This window comes from Mus caroli, unplaced genomic scaffold, assembly GCF_978045245.1.
Source record: "Mus caroli unplaced genomic scaffold, Mus_caroli_1 scaffold_2, whole genome shotgun sequence".
Lineage (NCBI taxonomy): Eukaryota > Metazoa > Chordata > Mammalia > Rodentia > Muridae > Mus > Mus caroli.
Window position 1 is genome coordinate 43211580 of NW_028227257.1, and position 12337 is coordinate 43223916.

General features: G+C 38.4%; 1 long non-coding RNA gene across 1 annotated transcript in view; it reads left to right on the plus strand.

Annotated features, from left to right (window-relative positions):
- Positions 1-12337, plus strand: part of LOC147005804 (uncharacterized) — a 107803-nt gene that overhangs the window by 17795 nt on the left and 77671 nt on the right. The gene's annotated exons all lie outside the window — the stretch shown is intronic.

The following is a 12337-nucleotide window of genomic DNA, read 5'->3' on the forward strand; positions in this document are numbered from 1 at the left end:
AAATGGCTTAGTGGTTAAGAGTACGTCACACTCTGCCATATGACTGGAGTTTGGTTCTAAGCACCAAGGTGGTTTGCAATTACCCACAACTCCACTCCAGAAAATCTGACACCCTCTTCCTATCTTTGTGTGCACCCAGACACATGAGGATGCACTTGTGCAGACATAGACACATGCACATAAATATTAAAAATAATATAAATATATCTTAAGGAAGAAAAATATCTCAACACTTCAGCTGGTTACATGAACAGTTTTAGTTTGTGGAAATTCATCAAATTGTATTATCTTTTGGCTTTCCAGTATATATGCTGTATTGAAATAAAAATGAGGAAAACATGTTTTAAGTTGTTAGACTACTGATAACTGATATTGTTAAAATTAGTACTATGACTTTCAGTAAGTTAATTTTATTATATTCATCCACATATTATGATATGCTCATATATGTGTTCAAAATTTAGAAACAGAGAATTGGGACTAAATGAAATAAATTCCTCCTTTCTAAACCAAATTAATTATGAGGAATGTTGAAAGCTTTTAAAGGTTCTGAAGAATGCGTCACCTTTGTCCTCTGCCCCAACTTAAATCAATCATCAATGTGCAGAATGGATGTTGTTATCTACCACAGCATGAATTTCAACACAAAGGGAAGAAAAGTCAAATATGATAAACTGCTTTTTTCATATATTTATGCTAATAAAAATTATAGAGGCCTCTCTGGAATAGGACAACTGAAGAAACAAATTGGAACAGTTAGAAAGAAAGAAAAAAAAAAAGACCTTGCAGAAATAAAAGAAGGGTCAGATTTGATACGGGCTTGTTGAGAAAATTGGAATGAGTACAAATTGGCTGGGTCAAAAAAGAAAAGCAGAAAAGAAATTGGCTATGAAACAATCACAGCATCTAAAGTTGTTTGGTATAATTTAGGGAGGTTTGGGAGGAAGGATGACAAGATTAGGGTTAGCTCAAATCCTTAGGAGACCTGTGCTATGCTCTATAAAAGGGTCAGATGGAAGCAGCTTCCAAATAACAAATGCAATGAAAATGATCACTTATTGATTGCATATCTGCCATCTATGTGCATGCGCAGTGGCTGATCTTTTAAAAAGAAGCTGGATTATTAGGTACACACATAAACACACACACACACATATACACATACACACACACATACACACACACACAATTTGGTTGCTGAAACTGAGTCCCAGAGAGACAGAAAACTTGCTGAAGGCCACCTGCCTAAAAAGTAGATGAAAGAGAGCTAGAGCTGTAAATCCAAAAACAGAGAACTAGTCTGACTAATGACCACATGATTTTGTGGAGGATAAAGTTGAGTTAGAGTTATGTTTTCATATTGGTCAAGACCAGTGCTAAGAAGCAATGAGAATCTAAAGGGAGAGATTTACAATGGGCAGTAACTCCTGTAGGTTTGAGGCAGGTTAAAGAAAATGGCTATCAATCCATTCATACAGTGTGTGGGAATGAATATACCTCCTTTCTGGAATCTAGGGCATTTGGAACTGATGCCTGAGAGAGGCCTTGGGACAAAGGGGCCAAACACGGAAGCCAGGACTCATTAGTACACGATGATGGCAGCTTGGGCTTGGTGAGTGAGTTAAAGATGAAGAGAGGCAAAGAGACTCTGAGCACATTTCCAAGGTAGTTAGTTGCATTTAAAGACCAAATGTATGGGCAAACGTATCACTTTAGTAGTTAGGTACTACTATTTCCCCTGTGACTGTGGTTTGTTTTGTTTTGTTATTTAGGATGACCATGAGATAAGCTGATTTCTAGTAGGGTTGGCTGTCAGGTGGACAAACGGTTCTACCAGCCTAGATATGAACAAGTTGAAACTGCACACTTCCATTTCTTATCAAACAAAAACTTGAGTTTTGAAAAGCATAAATGATTACTTGAGAATGCTATGTTGGATTTCCCCAAATCTGTATATCTCAACTCCTTTTCAGGCTATAGATATCCTGAGGATACCCTACCCCATCCCCATCTAATAACCCTCAAAGGGGCTATGGTGCTTGCCGTAAGATCTTCACTCTTTCTCCCATCTATACATTTACAATATAATTTACCTTTACCCTTGTAGTCGTAACTTCAATGTTTCATTATCTTAGGGGTTTCTCTGCCTGCCTTCCTGCCTGAGGAAGCCAACCTTGTCCCTGGACAATTATTCTGTTATTTATTACTTTGTTCTTTCTATCAGAAGGACTATTTGTAATTGCCTCTTTTACACTATTTGCCCATGTGCTCATCTTTGATTCGACTTCTTTCTTATCCCAAGCTTAGAATATGCCATTAGTAAATGAAATGTCTGTATAAGGCCAAAATCATCAGTCAGTCTGGGGAGAAAACTCAATCTAATTGATTTTTTGCTGTCCTGTGATACTGTTCAACAGAAATGTCATGCAAGTCATTTATACTATTTTAAATTTGCCTGCCACAGTACCAAAAAGTTAAAAGAAAGAAGTTAATTTTATAACTGTTTTATTTCACTAAATATTTTATAGGATAAAAGAGAATCATATTTTATCTAAATGAGTCTAATGTCTAGGTTCTTCACCCATATACAGGATGTAAAATACTTCCATTATGTTCTTGGATTATACATTAGACCAGATGGTCTTCACAGATTGTCCCAATTCTTTTTCCATCTATTGCCTCCCTGACCACTGGTGTTTCTTGATTTTTGGTTCTTCTTGTTTTAATCTTGCCCATCTCTCTTTTTTTTTCCTCCTCAGCATTTCTCCATTAGACTTTCCAGTTTTGCCCTTCAAAACAGAAGCAGATGGAACTCATTAGCAGTGGGATATTCTTCTGATTAAGAAAGGAAGGCACAGGGCTGAACAAGATTACAAAGCTGGCTTTCTGAACTGTCAACAAATGATAGCTAAGACTGTTGATATCATTATCCAGGTTCTGGTTCATAATGTGCAGTGGGCGCAGATGAGGCATGCACTTGTATAGAAAAGATTGGAAGGAAGTGGAAAGGCACTTCTCAAGGATTGGTATGAAGTCATTGAGTGATGCGAGCCACCATGGCAACCATTCCACCATACTGGTGTTACAGGACCCCTTTGGTTTCTCTGATCTTCACATTCTTTCTCCAAAAAACAGACACACGAATCATGTCTTGTTATGTGTCGAATTATGCTCCCCCAAAGATGTGTGGAAGCTCTAACACCCGGTACTTATGTCTTCCTTTGTAAATAGGGTTCTTGCAATATAGTCAAGTGAAGATGAAGTCATTAGTGTGCAGACCTAATCTGTCATTGTACTTATAAAAAGAGAAAATCCCTTATGATAATATTGGCCAGGAGGAAGAGATTTTGTGGTGATTGAGGCAGAGCTTAGTATGAAGGAGGTAAGGTCCCATGAATGCAACATGATCAACAGCCACCACTAGGAGCTAGTGACTGACAAAGAAAAATACTATACAGAGACAGAAGGGATTCTTCTAATCTCTTCATCTCAAACTTCTACCCTCCAGAACTGAAACAATCAATTTACATAGTTTAAAGCCATCTAGTTTATAGTGCCTTGTTTCTGAAATCCTAGGAAACAAACGCACAGCCCAGCTTGTCTTGTCAAGTTTAATTAGGAATGAGTGAAAACAAAGACTGTTCATTGCTTTCAGCCCTCAAAATGGTTGTTCTGAGATCACACTGACCCTACTTCATGTTGGGGAGATGTTTTCAAGCAGGAATGAACCATATAGCTCTGGGAACATCACAGCTGCCTTGGGGCTCTGGCATTAGTGGACTTGGATTTTCCAAGGGAAGAATATGCCAGCATCACTTATCTTTTTGTCAGACTCCCTCCAGGTTTTGGTTAGATACCCAGGCTCCTGCCTCTGCCCTCCAATGCCTGAGCTCAGAGCAGAGCAGCTCTGCAGGGCTTGGGGTTTTTCCTTTTACTGCAGGAGATGCCCCAAGCTCTGTTCTGGCCTTGCTCCCACATAACTCAGGCTCTGGAAACATTCCAAGAATGCAGAGGCTAAATACAATTACTCTTACCTTGTGATTCCAGTACTGTGTCCTCCAGCCAGACTTTTATTATGCAGAGAATGTCTGGGCATTGGTAGAGGTAGCAGTAGTGTTTTCTGCATGCTGACAAAGACCAAAGAAGTCTGGCACTATGGAAAGCCGCACATCTCTAAGCAGTTTGGAAGGTTAGATACTTGGAAGTGCTTCTAGAACATAGCACTGGATTGTTCCCATGTGCTTCCTGTTGCCCTTCAACCTCTAACGTTGATTGCTCTCTTTTCTTTTGATAGAGAGGGCTTTATCAAATCTCTGCTTCTTGAAGTGCATCATAACTTGGAGATTTTCAAAACAGTGGTTAGAACAGGAGAGCAGAGAACTTGAGACAGCTGACATGAATTTTAAAATGCATGTTTATCACTTGCTGTGTGTCTCCGTGCAAGTTGCTTCTCATGGCTGTCATGGAATAGTGCCATCATTATCATCTCATAGAGTAAGTAGCATTGTTCTGAGAATCATCTAATAGACTGGATCTGAATTTATATACCCATGAATGTGTTTAAAAAGAGAAGATTCATTCACTAATTCATCCCTTCAACTATAACTATTTAAGGCCTATTTGTGTCTCATTCTTTGGCTTAAACAATGAATAATGTATTTGAAGTATTTTCCCCCATAGATTTTATTTTACAGTGCAGAAAATAGTCAAGAAAGTAACTGGGATGGTTTGTATATTCTTGGACCAGGGAGTGGCACTGTTTGGAGGTGTGGCCTTGTTGGAATAGGTGTGACTTGGTTGGAGTAGGTGTGTCACTGTGGGTGTGGGCTTAAGACCCTCAACCTAATTGCCTGGAAGTCAGTCTTCCACAACAGCCTTTGGATGAAGACGTAGAACTCTCAGCTCTGCCTACGCCATACCTGTGTGGATACTGCCATGCTCCCACCTTGATGATAATGGACTGAACCTTTGAACCTATAAGCCAACCCCAATTAAATGTTGTTTTTTTATAAGACTTGCCTTGGTCATGGTGTCTGTTCACAGCAGTAAAAACTCTAACTAAGACAGTAGCAAACGAATTATAAATACATAGCTCTAAGTCATTGTAATTGCTAAGAAGGAGGCCAATATAATAATGAGGTGGAGAATAAGTAGGGGAGACTTCTAGATTGGCATATGGGTACAGTTGTTGTTATCAAAGTTTGATTCTAATTCTTCACATCTGGAGGAAAAACTAGCAGGAAGAATTTTATTTTATTGTTTTTGCTATACTTTCCAGTACACTCTGACTTTCTGGTACCCCTGTTTATCTTATTTCGTCACAGGTTCACTCATTTGGATCCCAGTATGCATGTCTTTGCAAGGATGCTGGGGATTCCCTTTACAAACACTGCGTGTTGAATTAAAGGAGAATTTAAGTCAATTTAAGCAAAACGTTTAGAAGACTAGTTTTTATTGATGAAGAAAACTGGACTTTAAATGCTTAAATTTTCCTTTATCTACTAAGAGCAATGTGTACATTCTGAATCTAGGGTTTCACAAACCAGAGGAGAAATAATTTAGCATCTGTTAGTGGTGAAGTTTCAAGAGCCAAAGGAGCAGCAAGTTCCCTACCACCTAAAGGCAGAGAGGAGGAGGAGACCCTGAAGGTAAATGGGTCAGATGCGGTTGTCTCTGGAGAATAGAGCAAACCTTGGGATACATGGCTCGGGGAACATAATTGAGCAAGCTTCCTTAGTTGTCTCCCTCTTAATTGGTAGGCTGAGTATCTTCCAGGCACTCTTCTTATCTACATAGTTCATGAAACTGAGAAATTGAACTTTTAGTTACAGAGAGAGGATTATTCTAATCTGGTGAGATGATTCCGACCTTCTATGTGGCAACTGGTAGCAATCAATATATACAATTCCTCTGTTGCTCTCATTTGTTCTCAGTTGACTCAAGTGAGACAAAGGGAAAGCCTTTGAATTCAAGGTCATGGGGAGAGTTTTATCTGCTCTCTTGAGATGGAGGAAGCAGCTTCCCCTGTTATTTACAGTCTACCTCGAACCATGAGGGAGACCGGCTTTGGAATGAAGCCAGGAGTGTGGTTTTCAGAGTCAAACAACAGAAAGGCATCATCGCTCTACTTGACATTGCCAAGCCCTTGAATCAACCAGGCCCAATGCCAGACTCTGTATTTTATGATTTAATATTGGTCTTTCTTGCTTAGTCCATGTGAGCCAGGGTTTATGCTCCTACAGCCCAAAGGAAGCAAGATAATGTAATAGAGAAGCAAGTTATCTACTTTTGGAGGAATGACGAAATAAACTTCTTCACTCTTACCAGGAAATATTAGAAAAATGTCAATGCTATTAGTGTTATCAAAGCTTTTAGGGTCAAATTTGGGCTCTGGTTTCTCTAGCAAGTGAGGCTTAGCCACTTGCCCTTAGTATAGCAATGAAAGAGGCAAGCTATAATAAAAAACAGAGAAAGGACATTTATTCATTGTTGCCATATTGGTTAGAAGAATAAATAAAGAGATGCAGTGAGCCTCAAGTGTGTCTTCAGGATCCCAAGTTTTAGGTTAAGAAGAGGGAAACCAAGACCAAGATGTGATTCCTGCTGTCATTTCTCCATCTTTATCTAGGATCCAGTCTCTCCTGAAAGATGATCTGACAAACTGTCAGAACTTTGTGAAACCTCTTCTAGGAGACAAGTTCCTCCTCTGACTGGCATCAGACGTCAGCCTTTTCCTTCTCCCAGTATGAGATTCCAAGTGAAATTTCAATATTTTGGGGTCCATTTTTAAAATTTCTGATAGCCAAAGGGAAGAAAGCATCAGAGTCTCTCCTTATAATATTATCATTCCTGCAAGGATGGTAAGATCAGGAGAGTCCCATGCCAAGAAGAAGACACCCCAATAGAAGGTACATGGAAACAGCACAATGTAGTTGAGCAGCAAGAAATCCTAATCCTATTAGGATGTGCTTTATAGAGGACTCTGGATCTTCTGAAGAGGCAGTATGTGAGAAAGCTGATGTGTGACTCCACCAACGGACCCCTCAGTTTGAAGTCTGTAGTGATCTAGTGGTAGAAGATTGTAAAGAAGACTATTGAAGCTGAAGTAGAATGGGGCTCATTAACATGTTCCAAAGGAGAAATTTCACCACTAAGATCCAGAGAGAAGGACAGTTAATTCATCAAGGGCAGACCGTGTATTGCACAAGACATTTAATAATAGATAGAATGAGATTAGAATATTACCAGTTGATGAGAGGGGTATCTGAACTTAAAGTTATTGGGCACTAACCAAAAAATGACATGGGAGGAAGAGTGAAAAACCTCTCCATGCTCCTTCCCCACATTAGAAGGGAAGATCATGTGTGAGAGCCATGTAGAGGTAAGAGATATAATCTTTAAACATCTGAAACAGAAGCAAGTGATCACTCACCAAAATTAAAGTGAGTTAATTAATGAGATATTGAGTAAGGCAGTGATATTAGGGTGCATTCTCTACTCTAACACTTTTGCCCAATTCCTGTATCTGTGCCCTTTGTCAGGAGACATTATAGTCTCTTTCTGGTGAGGTAAAATCAAGGATATATATACATGTGTGTGTGTGTGTGTGTGTGTGTGTGTGTGTGTATATGTATGTATATGCATCTTGAAAACTAACACTTGTTATATAGGTTTGGGGGACTCTTTGTTGTGTAGAAACCTTGTCTCAGAAAACAAAACAAAACAAAAGGGAAAATATGAGAAAAGCATTGCATTCATTATATGAAACAAATGTTAAGCAAAGGAGTCTAGCTTTAGTCATAGCCATAGAAAATACAAAAATGAAGACACATATAAGCTGCAATACTGATTATGCTTCAGCAAACCTGGAAATAACCTAAATATCTATAAAAAAGTGGAAAGAAAAATAGACTGACATGATGGAATGCTGTGTGAATGGCTAGAACTGCACAAATCAAAACATAAAAAGAAATGTTGAGTGAAAAACAAGAAATGGCAAAATATTATATTCAGTCCGACAATATTCTGCTACATAAGGAAAAAGCTCTACATATTTTCTATGCAGGTGGGGAAAATGTAAACATCTGGACTGAGTTATGTTTGTCTGAGCAAAGACAAACTAGAGCTTCTGCCATGTCCTGGAACAGTCGGCTTAATTAAACTTTCAGATGAGATACAATTAATAGATGTTGGCCTTATCATTATATCATTCTCTGTGCTTTGAGAGAAATTTCAAAATACACTCCCTAACACCAAAGGAGCTATTGTCTGTTTTAGTGACAAAATTTCAGTTATACTTTCATATCCAATATATAAACAAGTAGAAAAAATTCATAGTGCTTTGAATCCTATAGTTGAGCATTAGAGCTTTAGTTACTATAAAAAAATGGGACATCTCTAAATGCTTGAAAACAATAATGTTGATACACACCTTTGAAAATTAATGTTATATAGCAGTTAAATTCACATTCTTAATACGTCATGCCATGGAAAATATAAATTATATTTTGTTAAAACAATAAATCAGGCTTAAAAATCACATATATACCTTATATATTACACATATAATTTGCATATACTATATATACACACATATTTTATACACACATATGTAAAAGCAGCTTTATGGCTGCTTCTATTACAAGTAACATGAGGTTTTTTTGTACAACATGCATTTATTACTTTAATATTACATTTTTTTAAATCAAAGGAGGCTGTTTTATTTAAACCAATAGAAAAGATACAAGTTTAAAATGTCATTGGCTTTTTGTGAAGCCAAGTGGGAAGTTGTAATTTGACAGACCATTAGATATCACCACATTGTAATCTTATTTTTATAAGGTATTTTTTCCCATTAGTATGTATCTGTGCTTGTGTGTGCACATATCTACATGCACACATATCTATATATGTGTGCAGGTAGGTTTTCAGGCCAGAAGAGGACATTGAATTCCCTGGAGTTGGAGTTGGAGTTACTGTAGCTGTTTTGTGAGCCATCTAACATGGTGCTGGGAACTATCTCTGGTCTTCTACAGGGGCAACATGTGCACTTAACAGCCAAGTCATTTTTCTAGCTCCAAAATTATAATTGTATTTAGTTAGCGTCTGCTTGTTCTTTTCACTGAAGGTCACAGTAGTTATAAATACCAAGTGGAGACACATAAATAGGTTAGGGAGTCTGACTAAAACAAATGTGCCATGTACAGTCCACACTGAAGCAGAGCACTACCCTGGATATGGACCAAATGAAGACATTTTTATTCGCTGGCAATCTGTTCTTTTCAGGACTGGGGGTGGGGGCGGTCACTGGATTCACTAAGCATTGCCATCCATACCACTTGGGGAGGTGCTGCATTTGGCTCCAAAATGTACTTCCTGACTCGGAATCTTATTGCTTCTGGCTTTGCAATAGGCTTTCATTTCCTCCCTAAGGATGGTTTCATCCCATGGCTCACACCCAACTCCACGTAACACTTTTGATATTGAAGTAAAGTATTTTATAATTCTCAGTTGACAACTCTTATTTTCCCTAATGTTAGGGGAACAGTTTGAAACAGAAGCTTATCACTGGCCCAAGGTCTTTTTAAATATTTATTTTATTATTTAAAACAGTGTGCATGGGGGTGTGCGTGTGTGCATGTGTGTGATATATGTGTGTGCACTTGTGTGTATCTGAGCACGAGTGCCAGTGCTCTTGGGGGTCAGAGACATCTGGTACTCTGAAGCTAGTGTTATAGGCACCTGTGGGGTAGCTGATAACAGTAATGAGAATAGAACTCAAGTCCTCTGCATAAGCAGTGTGTGCTCTCAATCTCTTAGCCACCTCTCCAACCACCCAACCCTCCCTTTATACACCAAATCCTATATAGCTCAGGGCAGAGCCCAGGAATTAGTCATTTGGAGCTTTCTTGAGGCATGGACCTAGATTGCCAGCAGCTCTCAGGCAAGATCTGAAGTGAGGGTTAATCTGGACAAACCACCATTTCAATAAGAAATGGCCTCAGAAGCTAGTTAGAACAAAGCAGAGAGGAAGTCTCTCTCTGCTCAAGAAGATGGCAGATACCAAACATTTTGGTTTTGCCTCCATTAATAATGACATATGCAGGTTTAAAAATCTCAGAAACTAATATCATTTTAATAAGTCAGAAGAAAGGGGTGGTGATGGGACTGCATTTATCACCCCAATGTCACTTGGATATTATTTAATAATAATGATCTGAATCCCTGAGAATATTTGCATGTCTCAAGTTTATCACTAAAACTCCTTAACAAATGTACTTTTTCCCTGTCTTATCAGAACACAGAGAACTTCTGGAACAAAATGAAGCTCCGTTCATTTTCAGCATCTCATGCTGTCACAGCTTGTGCTAGAAATTAGATTTTGTGCCCAGGAATAGTGGAAATGGACACCTGTTTTGTGTCCAGAGTCTGTCTCCCAGCCAAGAATCTCTATGGAAGCATGCCAGACTGTTAATTTAAATGGTCTCCTCGGATAGAGCAGCAGTGCCTACCCTGGACCCTGGCAATTCCCAGAAGAGGACTTATTTACTACGTGCCTTGCTTTTTTTGCTCTACTTTTCTTTTCAGAAATGCTTATGCTTCCCATAAATATTGAGATAATCTCTGTGGTGGAAGCATATATTTCTTTTATGACAAACAGACCCTACATTTACTCTCTCCCAGTAGGCTAAACTACTGAGCATAAATGAGTGACATTTTGCCATTGACACAAGTGTACCTGTTAAAAATAGCAACTACAAAATTGTCAATAGGAACTGAGTGGAGAATGATCCTTCTTTCTTTGGTGGAAACATTCATAAGAATAATTAGGGCTTACACATAAGTAAGAAAAAACAATAAAATAGAATGAGACTCACAAGGGGATTCAGTAGAAATGTAAGCGACAACCATGAAATAAAAAATTTACAAAGACCTAGTCTGTCAAAGGATGCAAAGATGTCACCATCAACCAGACTGTTCTTTGAAGGTTCAAAGAAATAATAGGGTTTACTGATGCAGCTCAAATGTGTTGGGGTTCTTCTGTGGACCAGCACTTGGTTAGGGGAGTTAGGACTGAAGCTTTGGATGCTATGAAGACAAATGTACATCTGGACTGCAACTTCCCTCAAAGATATAGTACAAGTTTCTCAGTGTGTGGTCCAGAAAACATCTGCAGCATTCGCAGTAGGCATCTCTGTCTGGTGTTTATTAGTAAGAACAGAGATTAATTTCTGAAAACAAATGTTCACTCTCTACTTTTACCATCACCCAGCCTCCCACATTTTTATTTCAACCCATCAATATGTCCATTTTCCAGGTTTATGTTATGAAAAGTTCCTAACCCCTTAGGCTGTTCATCTTGATAGTCTTTTGAAGAATTATTTCCACTTTCACTTTTCAAATATCATTCCAGTAAATGAAATTGTTTCTTGTGCAAAGTACAGAAGCCTTCTCCTTTTGAGTATGGGCTGTGGTAATCAACTGCATTCCAGAGAACATTGTATGGGAAGGGAGAAAATATTAATTTTATATTGGAGAAATCCAGCAAATCCTACATGACAAGATGATTCGGTTAGTTTAGCATCATAGGGGTGTCAGGTTGTTTGTAAGTATCCTTGAAATGATGTGCCAAAATTTCACTTTATCCCTTGGAGTCCTCTATAATAGCAGTTCTCAGCCTGGGTGGGTCTCAACCCATTTGGGGCTGAATGATCCTTTCACAGGGATCTCCTACAACTACCAGAAAACACAGATATTTACATTACAATTCATAACAGTAGGAAAATTACAGTTATCAACTAGAAGTGAAAATAATTTTAGGTTTGGGGGTCACTACAACATCAGGAACTGTATTAAAGGGTGGCAGTATTATGAATGCTGAGAAAATACTTCTCCATGAAATCATAACCTAGTCTAAATTTGAAAAAATAAATCAGAAAACACCAAACTCAACTTTAAAACACTATCCATGACACATGACCAGCTTTCCTCAAAATGGTTGAGGTCACTCCCAAAAAGGACAGTGAGAAAAACTATCACATCCCAAAGGTGACGACAAAGACATACCAATCAAATGTAATACAGTACTCCAAATGATTCTTAGAACCTGAAAAGACTATAAGGGAAGAAAACAAATAAGATAATGATATCTATAGAAAGGATGGAGGTTAGATTTAAGATGGTTTTGTTGTTGTTGTATATCCTCTCCCCCGCCCTCCCCTCTCTTCCTCTTCCCTCCTCTCTCCATTCCTCTTCTCTAAATAAGAGAAGTACAAGACCAAGCATCTTGTAAGACACACAAATTTTTGTTGTCCTCTCAGGGAAAGTGATGATACTT